This window comes from Podarcis cretensis (assembly GCF_951804945.1).
Source record: "Podarcis cretensis genome assembly, chromosome: 9".
In the NCBI taxonomy this organism is placed as follows: Eukaryota; Metazoa; Chordata; class Lepidosauria; order Squamata; family Lacertidae; genus Podarcis; species Podarcis cretensis.
In genome coordinates this window covers 39916307-39929675 of record NC_137178.1, presented here as the reverse complement: position 1 = coordinate 39929675, position 13369 = coordinate 39916307, and the positions used below count along the sequence as shown (strand labels likewise).

Genomic DNA, 13369 nt, shown 5'->3' with positions numbered 1-13369 from the left:
ATTTGAAAATAACATTTTTTATAGGAATAGTGTTCACTGGTAGCATTGGGAGTACAGAAGGGCCAAATAATTTTCCAACAATTGTAAATACTTGGCTTTTCATTTTGAATCCCTGTTTTGTTCGCCTGAACAGATTTCTATGGATTTCTTTCAGATATTGAGTTCACAACTGCATCAGAGCATTGCATTGTTTCATTTTAAGTGGTTGTTATGGACTCTATGTTATGTAAAAGGGTTTCCTGTAAAGGTTTCATTATCTAGAGAGAATATGTATAAATTGATACACTCTGTACATAGCTAAATTCTATAACGCTAAATCAATGTTTGAAAATGCTGGTTGCAGAACAGTCATATCTGAAAGATTGTTGTGGGGGATGTATGTGTTCAATAACTGCTTTTGGGTGACTAAATTGCTCTCCTTATCGTTTCAATTGTTTTACAAATTTTTACTGCATTAACCGTGCAAGCCTAAGTTTACTCAGAGGTTAGCCCCACTGCGTTCAATAGGACTGTATTTCTAGGACTGTAGACTGACATTATTGAGATTCATAGTTTTCTTTTTTATGACATTAGCAGTGTCGGCAGTGAGAAGGAAGTTTGTTTCCTGCTTTAACTAAGTGTTGATTCCCTAGGGGTGAGTAGGAGTGACATAGATATTAATGAAAAATAGATTAATTTTTTTGCCACAGAAGCCTTCACACTCTTGCTTAAGGATTCTTATTGTGGCATCTTGTGCTTTCTTGAACCTCATAAGGCTCCTGCTGTAAACAGCCTGCTTGTTGATCTACCTTATTATTGCTCCCCATTTCTTGTAAATAATACATGCCAATGGAGGCATCCAAAGCAAAGATGAAATACCCTTAATCTCATTGGAAGCTTGATCCAATCCCACTTTGTTTTTACCTAAAAGTTTCAGAGTCATAAAACAAGGTTACAGCTTTTGTCTGCATAATCCTGAGACACATTCCTAAACTTAAGAAAATAACATATGGTACAGATTCGAAGTTCAGAAGATGACTAGCTGATCAGCTGGTAAAGCATTGTTGGTGTTTACTGCTTATGCTATAAAGGAATGGAAATATAATATTCTGGCAGTGTCTTCACTGGCAGAAGCTTCATAGTTTGACATGCTACAACCTTTTATTGAATTAACCTCTGGTGTTTAGCCAGGTGTTTTTAACCTAAGGCAGGGGTGGGGAGCCTCTTTCAGGCGGGGGGCTAGATTTTAATGTGGCCAACCTTACAAGGGCCACATGCCAAGGCTGTATGGGGCCAAAAGCAGAAGTGAATGGGTGAAAGACAAAACAATAATTAACAAGCATAACAAACACTTACACACACAGAGGTATCCCTTTTTCTGATCTTTAAGGGTTAACCCCACACCCTATACTTCCATCTACCTGAGCACTGGGGGTGGGCATGGATGGAAATGCTGACTTTGACTATTAAAGACCAGGCAGCATATCTCTTATCTCTAATATCAGCACTGGAGGTTCCAGATTTCTTTTGCTGCAGGGGCAAGGTGTCCTTCCTAGTCACTCCACAACGAACGGCAGGGAGTGTTGGTATGACCTTAATGGCAGCTGATAGCATCATAAAATGGAAGTGGGTGATCCTAAAAGTGCCCATTGGGCAGCAAATGCAGATCTGCCACCTTTCCCAATCCACCACCTGAGACTCACTTTGGCTCACGGGAGGTTGCATTGGTAAATACTAATCTAGATCATAATGATAAGACCGCTAACTTGATAACGCTTCTAGTTGTTTGTAGTTGGGTTATTGAGGACAAAGACAACAGTATAGTATCAATGAATAATGTGTGGCTCCAGTACCTTAAAGAAATGGATGAGACGGACAAAGCATGAAAAGGGGTCAGCTTTCAAATGAGCCAGTTTTTAAGGGGTGCTGTCTCCTTTTAACATTTCCGAAGGTCTGGTCTCAAATCCCCCTTAAGAAATATGCCGCACACATCCCCATCTGCTCATAGCAGGTGCAGTTAGGATGCAGAAACAAAAACATTATCTAATTTTCATGATTTCATTCCCTTTCCTAGGAATTTGGCAGATCACTTAATCTGCCTGTGTGCCTCAGTGTCAATCTGTGAAATGGAGAAAATGTTTTATTCCTTGCTTCCCAGACATGTTATCAGGTTAAGTATATGATGATTACCATAAAAGGGCACATTAAAGATGGAAGGTGTTTCATGTTGTAATCCTAAGAACTGTTGTTTTGATTCAACCCCCCATGAGGCACTGATGTTGGGTTTGGACTGCACCATTTCTTTTCAGTGCCAGAAAGCTTGCTGGATTTGGACCAGTGTTTCATCCTTGGGAAGTGCATCCCTATCTGGTGCAGAGCTATCTAATCCCGTGTTTACACCACATCTATAGTCACTTGTGCAACACTTGTGCCCCAATCTAGCTAAGGAGAAGCACACTCCCATGATCATATCCCTCACTGGCTAAAGAACCATATGCACAAATGAATTCTATGAGGTTATCCTCCATAAACCAGCAGATGGGATTGTGCAAGCAGAGCCCTAAAAAAGAAAGAAAGAAAGAAAGAAAGAAAGAAAGAAAGAAAGAATTTCAGTCATGGACTGGAATCAGCAGTAGAGTGGGGCATGGATCAGTCTCCTAATCACCCTTGCTTACCAGACAGTTGAGTGGCTCAATTTTGGGTTTTAAAAAAGGGTTAAGTGTGAATAAACCCTGCTGCCCTGTGCTCAACTGTTTTATATCAAAGCCCTAGGAAGTATAGTTATAGCAACAGACCTATCAAGTTCCTGTATGGATTCTTTGGCTTGGAATAACAGAGGGGCACAGCTTTCAAAGGCTGTTTGTGCCCTGGCCTAAAGCCTATAATGAATCTCTTTGGGTGCTTATTTCTATATTTATGACACTGGCTATCCTACTCTGCAGTCTTTGGATTTGCACATCAGTTTGCAATGAAACAAGTAACATCAAACACAACAAAATCTTCAACAGGAAAACAGCAAAACCAAGAAAAGCAGAGTTAAAAACCAATGGTTCTAAAATGCCTGGGGAAATCAAATAGCTTGCTGGTGGGCTCTTTAAGAGATACAGCTATGACCTATGATCTGAGTCAGAGGTGTGGCCTAGCTGGAAAGGTTGGTCCCTACTCTATGTAAGCTCCCAGACCTCACCAGAAACAAATTTTGTTAGCCACTAACTCAGCTTGCCAACCTAGCAGTTCCTGTCAACCTAGCAGTTCAAAAGCATGTCAAAGTGCAAGTAGATAAATAGGTGGGAAGGTAAACGGCGGGAAGGTAAACTGGCGGGAAGGTAAACGGCATTTCCGTGTGCTGCTCTGGTTCGCCAGAAGTGGCTTAGTCATGCTGGCCACATGACCCAGAAGCTGTCTGTGGACAAACGCTGGCTCCCTCGGTCAATAAAGTGAGATGAGCACCGCAACCCCAGAGTCGGCCACGACTGGACCTAATGGTCAGGGGTCCCTTTACCTTTACCTTTAACTCAGCTTGCAGTGAATGTCTACATAAGAAATTGAAGACAACACCCAGAGAGCCTACTTGGAAACATAATTCTCATACATATACATCTTCCATAAGGTGTAGTGTACCAATGTTTGCCTTTGCCAACCTTGTGCATTTGTCATGATAGCTAGGGCTGATGGGAGTTGTAGTCTAGCATATTCAGGTTAGGAATAAGGAGCAAGGCACATTCAACTCAGAGCTAAATCGTTTTACCTTCAAGGAGCCTGCAGATGCCAGTTTGTACTCGAACCACATTTTTTTTGTACACTGGATGATAACTCTCATTTATAGCAAATACTGTAAAACTTTTTCTTTCCATCTTGAGATGCTTTTAGACTTTGCTAAGGTAGGAACACACCTGAGAATGCATTCCAACCTGAGGCTATTTTAAGGCACATGAAGTAATCTTACTGGATCAATCTAACATTTTTCTCTCTACAGAAATCAACTAATCTAGTAAATGCAATAGTTGTAAAAGAGATTAATTTGCATACTTTCTCAAATTCTTCACTGGGATGACACAAATAAAAAACATCTATCTACAGGTATATAACCCTTTTATCAGGTGACACTTGGTGATGTGTTCAGTGTAAAATTGTAAGGCAAGCTGTTACTGAATTATAGTCAAGGTCAGGGAAAACACATTTATTTTACTTGTAGCTGTATCATTATCAGTGGCCTCTGATGATAGATCCACTTGAAGAAAAAACACAGCTTACCTTGGTGAATTTGATTTATTAACATTGCAACTGACAAGGTTGCCCGTTTGTTAGTGCTTATTTTATATTTGAATAGCTTTCAGCACATAAATTTGAGGTATTGCTGCAAGTTACTTATCATGTTTCATATATCATATGGAAAGGCAGATCTGTACAATAATTCTCTTGATATTTCTATTTGGGATACTACCCTCTTTTTTAAAAAATGGGCACAATTTCTAGGATGACATCTGAACTCATAATTCAGAGTGATTCCATTTAGACTACACTACGAAATGATGGCTTCACCTTTTGGTCTCCCATTTTGATTTTTGGGTTGAAAGTATTAGAGGGAGCATATGTTGAAAACCATCCTCTTATTGTGAAAATAGTCAGTTCTTTTCAGTCTTGTTTGTTGACATTCGTTTGATTGTTTCTCTTATTTGCTGCTGATTTGGAGCCATTTTTTTCTAGGACTCTTCTGAGGCAATCCATCAGGAATCATGTAGTGAAATGTGGATGCTCTAACGTTACATAGGAAATCAAATTTGACTATGTACAGACTTCACTGAGATCAGACTAAGTTCATTCAGAGGGAAGGCAATGCTTATTGAATAGGCAAACATTCCACCACCCTCCTCCCCATTTCAAAGCAGGCATGAAAAATCATAGAGGGTTGTCCCCTTTTCTTTGTTAGGCTGTATATGAATCTTGTAGTGCATAAAGTAAAAATGATATATCATAGAGAACAATAGGAAGCTACATACTTGTTTTCCTCTTTAGTTTTGTAGCACATTGGCTCATGGGAAACTCTGTTCTTTGATTCTTCTTAGAAATGAAAAATACAGCTTGTATTATCACAGCTTCTTATTCTATTCAAGTTGTATCCCGAATAGTAATAATGGTCAGCAAATATTATTTTTTGAACAAAAAGGGCCAAGTTAATTTGCTTTTTATGAACTCATGGATCCAAAAGCTGCATGTCAATCCATCCACACTGTACCTTTAAAGCACATTTTATGCACATGTTTACTCACAAAGAACTCTGGGAATTGTAGTTTGCAAGTCACAGAACTACATTCCCCAGCACCCTTAACACTACAGTTTCCATGATTCTTTGGGGGGGAAACCACGTGCATTAAATGTATGTTAAATGTATGGTTGAATGTGACTTCCGAAAGCTCTTTGTGCAATCAATTTCCACTTGTACAAATCCCCTCTTGCAAACTGGAGCCCCTCAGCAGCACAGCCCACGTTATTCAAGAGGGCACCAAATCCACTGGAAAGGCTTTTGAGGGACACAGGAGGCTTCAGTGGAGCAGAGAGGAAGAAAAAGATGACTTGTATGGGTGGTTTTCCAGTCACTCAACCCTTGAGTTCAGCCCATAGATCTTAACCGATAGACTGACATATCTGAGACAAAATTTTACTTTCTTTATTTTCTTACTTCTCTATCCCACCTTTCTGCCAAGGTAGAGTACATGTGGTTCCTAGGAGACCTTCCATGTGGGAGAATAGTCTGATAGAATATGATTAAATGTCACCCATTTAGATTAGTTGTCTCTGGAAAAGAGGCCACTAATAAATTCTGCGCTTAAATCAAATCATAGTTGCTGCATATATTTTCAAGCTAAATTGTTCATTTATAGACCTTTGTATTAGCTTTATTTGTGATGACGAGACAGTCATTGTATAATTACTGCATCCTAATACAGAACATGCCCAGTGTACTTTATATGTAATTCAAATTCTGTAGAATTACAGTGAATTATAAATAGACTTTCAACATCGAAAGTAGGTTAAGATATACAAATCTGTTGTTTTAACCATTACAGTTATTCTCTAGTGAATCAAAGTTACCTCAAGTAATTTTAATATTGCATTTTAGCTTGTGTTAATCTTATTGAAGAATAAATATGGGTTTCCTCTTATGCAATTAGTGGAGCCAAACTATTATGAAGAGCACCGACATGTTGAATCATACATAGAAATTAGCTAGGGGTATTTCATTAACAAACTAATTCAGTTATTTCTACAGACTTATGGAAAATGATATTCACCTCTTGGGGATAACTTTTGGCAGGAGAAGACAGTTTTTCTTGGCATCTACTGTACATCACTTCAATCTTTGGTTAGTCAGTTCTCTCCTTCGTGATGGATGTTGGGCACACACTTGTTAAGAAAGTATTCAGCAGTTTATAATGCTGGAGCTTCACTGATCAGACGTTCCAAAGGGCATCCAAAACATTTGTGTAATGAATGTGTTTGGATGAATAGGAGAGCTGTGAGCTGAAAGAACACAAGTAGGACACATTTAATATCAATAACCAATGGTTCATATAATGACAGCTCTCCTGTATTTCCTGAGTTAGGCAGAATCTATGCCAAAAATCTATATTATTCATCAAAGAAACGAAAGTCAAATGTTAAGAACAAACTGTGCATAACCCAATTGCTTGAGCATACCAGGGAAAGCATGTACATCTAAAAACCCAATTAATGGTGTGCTGGGTTTCACTCTGTGGAATGATGAAATGTGTACTAGGGTAGGGATGGGCAAATATGTCATTTTTGGTTTCTCTTGGTTTCTTCTTTTTCCATCCTTAACCAGTTCTCCACATTTCTACATCAGTTTGCAAGGGAGGGGGGTGAATGATTTGCATGATTTCTCCCTCCAATATATATTTTTATATGCAATTTTGCCTCATATACACATTTTTGCAAGGCAATTTTCCCTGACATAATGCATTTTTGTATGATATTTTCACCATTATATGCATTTTATATGCCCACTTTAGTATATGCACACATTACTTGGCTGGAGAGCTGCATTGCAAAGGTCGGATTTTGAAGGACAGCTGTGTTTCAATTCACTGATTGTTTTGGAAAATGCGAATTTCATAAAATCACTTTTACATGTAAATGGAATCAAATTTCTACCCCATCTCCAATTGGGGCACACATGGGATGGGTGGGTGAGGCTAGAGCTCCATTCACCTTTGTTGCAGGACATACCGTATTGGCCTGAATATAAGCCACACTCCCCCCCCCCCAATTCCGACTGTGAAAAGTTAAAGTGCAGCTTAAATTCATGACCTTACAATAAAAATTGACTTTTATGATATTGCTGCTGAAACAGAACAGGTGTGAGTGCTTGTGGAATTTTAAGGGAGTGGCTTATATTCGGGTATTGTGTTTTTTCCTTCTCTCCTCCCCCCTTGAATTTTAAAGGTGTGGCTTATATTCATGTGTGTCTTATATTCAGGCCAATATGGTAAGTATGCAGATGGAGGAGTGGGACCATACTTTAATTCAAAATACAAATGCTTCCCCATGCCTGCTATTAGTTCCAAGAAGGAAACCTCCATTGATGCTACTCCACTGAGGCTTCCCTCTCAGAACCAGTAGCAGGTGGTTGGTCAAGACCAGGGTAGAAGAGGAAAGGATTAAACGTCCTTCCCTGTGTGCTGTGAAAATCCCGCACATGCCTGCTATTTTTATTTCTTAAGTGGACGTGATTTCAAGTCATATCACATCAAATTTGGTCCACATTTGGTGAGAATTCTGTGCAGTGTGATGTCTGGGGCACATCAGGCTGAGAATGTGCTTCCTAGAATGTACTCAGCACTCTTTTGTGGTCATGTTGGGCATTTCCCCCTTGTAATTCTCTCTTTCTCCTTGTCATGGAAATCCAGAATTTTGTGACATATAGATTTTATAGTTCCAGTCCAGATTTCCCAATCCTACTTATTAGTATTGGAGCTTTACCTGCTATTAGTATTGGAGGGAAAACTTCCGTTGGCACAAACAGAGCCCCCCCCCCAAAAAAAATCTGGGGTAGGACTGCAGCAGAGGGCAAAGGCCTTACAACCCAACACCTGCCCACCTCTCTAGTGCCAGGATCTTGTCCCAGAATACATTCCGCACTCATGCTATTTACTTCTTAAAAAGCCATTTGTGCCATTGCTAATTGTGAGAATGGCGCCAGAGGTGAATTTAGGGGAGTGCATCCAGTTTGCCCACACTGGGTGCTGAGTTGAGAGGGCACCACAACAATGACTTGGAACAAAAGGTGAGAGGTGGCAGCGGGGGGATAGGGGAGGAATTTTGGCGTTGCACAGGGCGCAGTTGAAATTCAAAAGCCCAAAGTCCACCACTGACGACATTTCATCTAGTTTGGCATAGAAAATGTGACATTAATGTCCTATGTGTAACTGTAGCCCATTCCCCCCCCCTAAAAAAATAGACATGTTTTCAAACAGAACAATAATGTTAACATCTTGTCCAAATATTGTACATTTCATTGGCAATGTAAGTAGATTTCTTGAGTGGAGATTGCACTGCTTCAGTGTCAGATGTAATGTTTTAAGTCCTAATTTTTAAAATAATTGTTTGCTGTTATGTGATTGCAATTTATTATGCCTAAAGCAACCTGAGGACACTTTGGAAATTGAGATGATTCGTTTTAAGTGTTTTATCCTAGTGAGCAAAATTTTAATCATCTGGTTTTCTAATCCCAGCTCTGTTACTGGCACAGTCTGTAAACTTGGCAAGGTCAATTCATCTGCTCTGGCTTTAGTTATTCCAGCTACAAAATCATTAAGAAGGACTCTCTGGTAGATGTGTTTACTTACGTGCTTTGTGGATATTATAAAGAAGTAAGAGACAGCTATAAATTGTTGAAACCAATTTTCTTTTTAGGATTCTGCATGCCAGTATCTAGTATGCAGTATTTTATCATAATTAATTATGACCAGCAGAGGAATGAGTTATAAAATGAATAATTTACAAACCTCTTGGCCACATCTGTATCAAAGCTCTATAATTTCGCTTTCCCTTGAAACTTCAAGTCCCAATGAAAAGTAATTGTCTCTTTACATGTAGGATTGATTCAATGACCTCTTACAATGCAATCAGTCCCACTAATACTAGATGTTGTTGTTATTGTTAATTAAATTTCTATACCACTATTCATCGGAGGATCACAGGGTGGTTTAAAAACACAGCAATACATAATACAGTGTATATATATACCAAACCTTGCCTCATTACTTGTTGCAATATTCTGCTTCATCAGGTGACTAGTGACAATATAGTTGACAATACTAGCATATTTTTTAGTAGAGTGCATTTGCTTCAGGAACATTATATCGACACCTCTGTGTTTCCATGACACCACATTCAGGAGTACAATCACTGTGCAGTATTGGAGCAGTCATAGCTCAGTAGTAGATCACTTGTGCTGTAAGCAAATGATATTTGGTTTGATCCCTAGCAGCTAGGATTAAAGGGATATCAAGATTGTAGGGCTAGGGAACACCTCTCTGCTTGCCATATTGGATTGCTGCTGTCAGTCAGTTTAGAGTGGACTAGACTTGGTTGAAAGGCAGATCCATAGGTACATAAGCATTCTGTTTCCGTATGTGGATGATTCTTTTGGCATTATTTTCTTGGCAAATAACACACTCGGAAGCTTCTACTTATTGAAGTTATCTCGAATTATATATTCTACATACCCTAAAATGTACACATTCTTAACTTTAAGTGATGTTAAATACATACTGGTACTTCTCAGAATAGCAGACACTTATTTCTAGTAAAGATTCTCCTCCTGCAAAAGAGGGGAGTGGTTGTGGGCGGGAGCCGGTCTCCGCCTCCACTCACCTGGCTGGCGCACCACGCCCAAGGGCAGGCTCCCAACCAGGTGCCTTCGAAGGGGCGTGGATGGCAGCGTAAATCGCTGCTGTGCCAGCCATGCAGCCTCATTCTTCGTCGTCCCGTCGTGAGTCACCCACCCTCCACTCCCTTAGAGCTCAAGGTCTCAGTTTTCTTTTGGCCTTGCTATGGACCTTAGGTTGGTTGCCCTGGTTGTCCGGGGGGGTCTGGTAGGAATTTTTCCATTTGGCATTAGGCTTTGTGGTTTTTTCGCCTACCTCGTAGCAATCGTCACAACTTTCGTGGTATTGATGAGTAGGTTAGGCATTGGAATAATGTGTTGTGGCGTGTGGAAGAGCTAGGTGTGGCCATCACCTACGCCTTCAATTTTTGGTTATTCCGTTAAAGGAATCTGGCGGTCGTGTATTCTGTCCGATGCCTGCGTGGCGGGGGGCCATGGCACGACCCTCGGTGACATCAGGGGAGAGCTTATATGGATTAGCATCAACAGGCTCCACCTACTGGTGAATAAACCCCCCTTTTAGGCTCACCCCCTCCGAGTGGGTGGAGTCAACTGACGTAATCCAATGCCTAAGCCAATACCTTTTCACTTGCTGTAATCAATAAAGTTGTGGCCTTTTCTTGCCCATTAACCTTATATCACGTGTCCTTGTGTTTTCATTCCACTATGTGGGGATCGGGTCCTCGAACCACAATCTCAATCTTCTTTCAGTCCAGTTATACAACTGTGTGTAAAACAATGCTGATTCTATTATGTCTTCCCAGGATAAGTTACAACTTGCATAAATTATAGCGGTTTTCTCTTAGATTAGTTGAGATGGAGTGCTGCAATTAATTCAAGAAGCTGAAAAAATGTCACTTATATTCTGCAATCTCCTCAGTAAAATTCAGTGCTTGAATGAACTAGCTGAGTTGAACAAAGTTCACTAAAATAGTTCAAAAAACTACACCTGAAAGTAGTTCCCATATTACCAGGTGAACTAAAGGTGAATTAAGTTCATTTTGGAGCACAACTCTGAATGATTTCTGATTGATCTTCACATTCATTCATTCCCTCCCCACCCATCCCTACCCCAGCAGAGGCATTTTAATGCTTATTAGGCAGATATTGAGGCATTGCTGTTTCTAAGAATGCCTAGTCACTTAATCCCTGTTGTTAAGCAATGAGAAGGAAGGAATATGAGGCATTTCTTGTATCTTTCTTGCTGAAGAGATGTACTCTCTTCCAACAGTAGTAGCTTACAGTGAGAAGTACTGGTACGTAAACAAAGCAAATGATGCCTAGTGACGTTAAGAGTGTTGTGGCTGGCAAAATTAAACAGGGCAAGCATTTTCTATTATAGAAATACAATTATGGGGAAAGCTTCACTAGCTGATATCCTGTCTTTCAGGCATCATATTACTTGTGTGTGGCCCTTGGTTTACTTTTGGAGCCTATACTTCATTATAACAGCTTGTAAGATTCTGAACTCAACTTGAACTAGTTTGTTTTGTAAAATTGAATTGAACCTAGATTATTTTTGGACGGGATGATCTTGAACTATAGCTTGTTCCTTTTCAAAATGAACTTTCCAGCACTGTTAAAATTATAGCAATAGCTATTGTACACAATTTATTTTATCTTTAAAAAAATAATTATTACTTCCAAATGAATCCAAAATCCTGGGAGCAAAATCCAGTTTAGCCTTTTCTAGTTTTTTAAAACTCCAAATGGTAATGTTTACTGATTATAGTTTTGTATACAGATTCTATATCTGTGTAAATTATTCACTGATATATTATGTATTTCACATATGATTTATATCATGATTTATCAGTTTGCAATGCACATAAAGCTGATAGGATTAACTTTGTGATATATTTTGACACCACAAAATGCATTAAGACTGATAGGTGATAACTATGATTCAACATGAAATGACTATCATACAGTTAGTTATCTCTGCATCTTCTAAACAATATATCAGTTTGGCAAATAATCTATTGTTCAGTTAGGAAAATAAAAACTTATTGCAATGGCTGAAACCTTCACTCAAAATGAATGAGATGCAAGGATGCACAAGGTCTATTTATTATGGGATTTAAAACAATGCAATGTATGGCACATATCTTAATGGCTCTTCAAACAATTATTGAGGATAATAATCAAGAACTAAACTGGATGGAGTTGATTCTCCGTATGCCAGCTGTGATCAGAGACACAATAACCCAATTTTGGAGTGAGATCTAGCCAGAGCAGATATTTCATACTGGTACACAAAGGTGTGGGAATCATCTCTGCTAGAAAAAAATGGCATATAAACTGAGATTCTCTAGAGGTTAAAAATTAAGGACCAATTTATTTTGGTATGGTATGATTTTATTGTTGATGATAATAATAATATAGAACACAGCCAATCTCTCCTCCCCCACCTGACCTATAAATGGCCGTGGACAATACAATAAAATAGGAATACTTCGCAAACAATGGTTTGCTGAAAATGCAGCTCATCATCCTGGAAAATAAGGGATAGCCATGTTAATAGTGTTTTTATTTTTATTAAGTATTGATTATGCAGAATCCTCAAATCTGAATTAGAACCAAGCCATAGTGGACTTTGAACTGGCATCCTAAAGCACATCGGGCAAAGATTCAACCTCTTTGTACTGTTTATTGTACAGCCACAGCAGCATGGACAATTCTTTACCCTTATAAGTCAGAATAGATCATCTGTTGCTCCTCTGCCCATCTAGAGCCAGTGTGGTGTAGTGGTTAAGAGCGGTGGACTTGTAATCTGGGGAACCGGGTTCGCATCTCCGCTCCTCCACATGCAGCTGCTGGGTGACCTTGGGCCAGTCACACTTCTTTGAAGTCTCTCAGCCCCACTCACCTCACAGAGTGTTTGTTGTGGGGGAGGAAGGGAAAGGAGAATGTTAGCCGCTTTGAGACTCCTGAAGGGGAGTGAAAGGCGGGATATCAAATCCAAACTCTTCTTCTTCTTCTTCTACATTGCCTTGTTGCTCTGAACAATAGCAGATTCTGCTTTTGCTGCCTGCTCTCCACCCTCAGCTTCATAAGAAGCAAGTCTTATAAATAGTTTGGTAATGAAGAAATTTAAGTGGTTTAACAATTTAAATAGCTTGCATACATATCTATCTGATGTCTTTTCAGTATCTGATGTGTTGACTCTCCGGAAAGGATGAATATCCTCTCTGGTTCACAGATAAAACTGCACACTGGGAAATCTCCCAACTTGCCCAAAGTCTGGCAGACTCTCTGTGACACGTAGTGAAGTATGAATCATATGCTTTAGATCATGTACTCTCAAGACAGCCTACGTTGACATAATAGGATTCAATTAGCATAACATGACCTCTCATTTAGTTCCAATTTTCCAAAGTTGAAGCACTTCAAAAAGCAGTCAAGAGTGAATATAATTGTATTTTTTTTTAATGACCAGGTCATGGCCAGAAATCCTTTTCTTGAATAGCTCTGTTCTTC

At 39.4% G+C, this 13369-nt stretch overlaps 1 long non-coding RNA gene across 1 annotated transcript; it reads right to left on the bottom strand.

Annotated features, from left to right (window-relative positions):
* Positions 1-2465: 2465 nt before the first annotated feature.
* LOC307224127 lies at positions 2466-13342 on the bottom strand. The gene is made up of 3 exons (XR_013842431.1): positions 13017-13342; positions 6273-6501; positions 2466-2539 (listed from the first exon to the last, which is right to left on the bottom strand). It is a non-coding gene; the product is annotated as an uncharacterized lncRNA (long non-coding RNA).
* Between the last annotated feature and the right edge of the window lie 27 nt (positions 13343-13369).